Genomic DNA, 2753 nt, shown 5'->3' with positions numbered 1-2753 from the left:
TTCGTTAAATAGTTTTGACGTAATCCTCTCTACAGACATAGATACATAAATAAAAACTAGCATCCGGGTCCAGATCATCTTTAAAATTCTATGGGATCGCCCATGACCTAAGATCTATCTGTGGAGAAAATTTCGTCAAAATTCGTTAAATAGTTTTGACGTAATCCTCTCTACAGACATAGATACATAAATAAAAACTAGCATCCGGGTCCAGATCATCTTTAAAATTCTATGGGATCGCCCATGACCTAAGATCTATCTGTGGAGAAAATTTCGTCAAAATTCGTTAAATAGTTTTGACGTAATCCTCTCTACAGACATAGATACATAAATAAAAACTAGCATCCGGGTCCAGATCATCTTTAAAATTCTATGGGATCGCCCATGACCTAAGATCTATCTGTGGAGAAAATTTCGTCAAAATTCGTTAAATAGTTTTGACGTAATCCTCTCTACAGACATAGATACATAAATAAAAACTAGCATCCGGGTCCAGATCATCTTTAAAATTCTATGGGATCGCCCATGACCTAAGATCTATCTGTGGAGAAAATTTCGTCAAAATTCGTTAAATAGTTTTGACGTAATCCTCTCTACAGACATAGATACATAAATAAAAACTAGCATCCGGGTCCAGATCATCTTTAAAATTCTATGGGATCGCCCATGACCTAAGATCTATCTGTGGAGAAAATTTCGTCAAAATTCGTTAAATAGTTTTGACGTAATCCTCTCTACAGACATAGATACATAAATAAAAACTAGCATCCGGGTCCAGATCATCTTTAAAATTCTATGGGATCGCCCATGACCTAAGATCTATCTGTGGAGAAAATTTCGTCAAAATTCGTTAAATAGTTTTGACGTAATCCTCTCTACAGACATAGATACATAAATAAAAACTAGCATCCGGGTCCAGATCATCTTTAAAATTCTATGGGATCGCCCATGACCTAAGATCTATCTGTGGAGAAAATTTCGTCAAAATTCGTTAAATAGTTTTGACGTAATCCTCTCTACAGACATAGATACATAAATAAAAACTAGCATCCGGGTCCAGATCATCTTTAAAATTCTATGGGATCGCCCATGACCTAAGATCTATCTGTGGAGAAAATTTCGTCAAAATTCGTTAAATAGTTTTGACGTAATCCTCTCTACAGACATAGATACATAAATAAAAACTAGCATCCGGGTCCAGATCATCTTTAAAATTCTATGGGATCGCCCATGACCTAAGATCTATCTGTGGAGAAAATTTCGTCAAAATTCGTTAAATAGTTTTGACGTAATCCTCTCTACAGACATAGATACATAAATAAAAACTAGCATCCGGGTCCAGATCATCTTTAAAATTCTATGGGATCGCCCATGACCTAAGATCTATCTGTGGAGAAAATTTCGTCAAAATTCGTTAAATAGTTTTGACGTAATCCTCTCTACAGACATAGATACATAAATAAAAACTAGCATCCGGGTCCAGATCATCTTTAAAATTCTATGGGATCGCCCATGACCTAAGATCTATCTGTGGAGAAAATTTCGTCAAAATTCGTTAAATAGTTTTGACGTAATCCTCTCTACAGACATAGATACATAAATAAAAACTAGCATCCGGGTCCAGATCATCTTTAAAATTCTATGGGATCGCCCATGACCTAAGATCTATCTGTGGAGAAAATTTCGTCAAAATTCGTTAAATAGTTTTGACGTAATCCTCTCTACAGACATAGATACATAAATAAAAACTAGCATCCGGGTCCAGATCATCTTTAAAATTCTATGGGATCGCCCATGACCTAAGATCTATCTGTGGAGAAAATTTCGTCAAAATTCGTTAAATAGTTTTGACGTAATCCTCTCTACAGACATAGATACATAAATAAAAACTAGCATCCGGGTCCAGATCATCTTTAAAATTCTATGGGATCGCCCATGACCTAAGATCTATCTGTGGAGAAAATTTCGTCAAAATTCGTTAAATAGTTTTGACGTAATCCTCTCTACAGACATAGATACATAAATAAAAACTAGCATCCGGGTCCAGATCATCTTTAAAATTCTATGGGATCGCCCATGACCTAAGATCTATCTGTGGAGAAAATTTCGTCAAAATTCGTTAAATAGTTTTGACGTAATCCTCTCTACAGACATAGATACATAAATAAAAACTAGCATCCGGGTCCAGATCATCTTTAAAATTCTATGGGATCGCCCATGACCTAAGATCTATCTGTGGAGAAAATTTCGTCAAAATTCGTTAAATAGTTTTGACGTAATCCTCTCTACAGACATAGATACATAAATAAAAACTAGCATCCGGGTCCAGATCATCTTTAAAATTCTATGGGATCGCCCATGACCTAAGATCTATCTGTGGAGAAAATTTCGTCAAAATTCGTTAAATAGTTTTGACGTAATCCTCTCTACAGACATAGATACATAAATAAAAACTAGCATCCGGGTCCAGATCATCTTTAAAATTCTATGGGATCGCCCATGACCTAAGATCTATCTGTGGAGAAAATTTCGTCAAAATTCGTTAAATAGTTTTGACGTAATCCTCTCTACAGACATAGATACATAAATAAAAACTAGCATCCGGGTCCAGATCATCTTTAAAATTCTATGGGATCGCCCATGACCTAAGATCTATCTGTGGAGAAAATTTCGTCAAAATTCGTTAAATAGTTTTGACGTAATCCTCTCTACAGACATAGATACATAAATAAAAACTAGCATCCGGATCCAGA

Source organism: Palaemon carinicauda, chromosome 37, assembly GCF_036898095.1.
Source record: "Palaemon carinicauda isolate YSFRI2023 chromosome 37, ASM3689809v2, whole genome shotgun sequence".
NCBI lineage: Eukaryota > Metazoa > Arthropoda > Malacostraca > Decapoda > Palaemonidae > Palaemon > Palaemon carinicauda.
The sequence above is the reverse complement of the archived record's forward strand: the minus strand, read 5'-3'. Positions refer to the sequence as shown.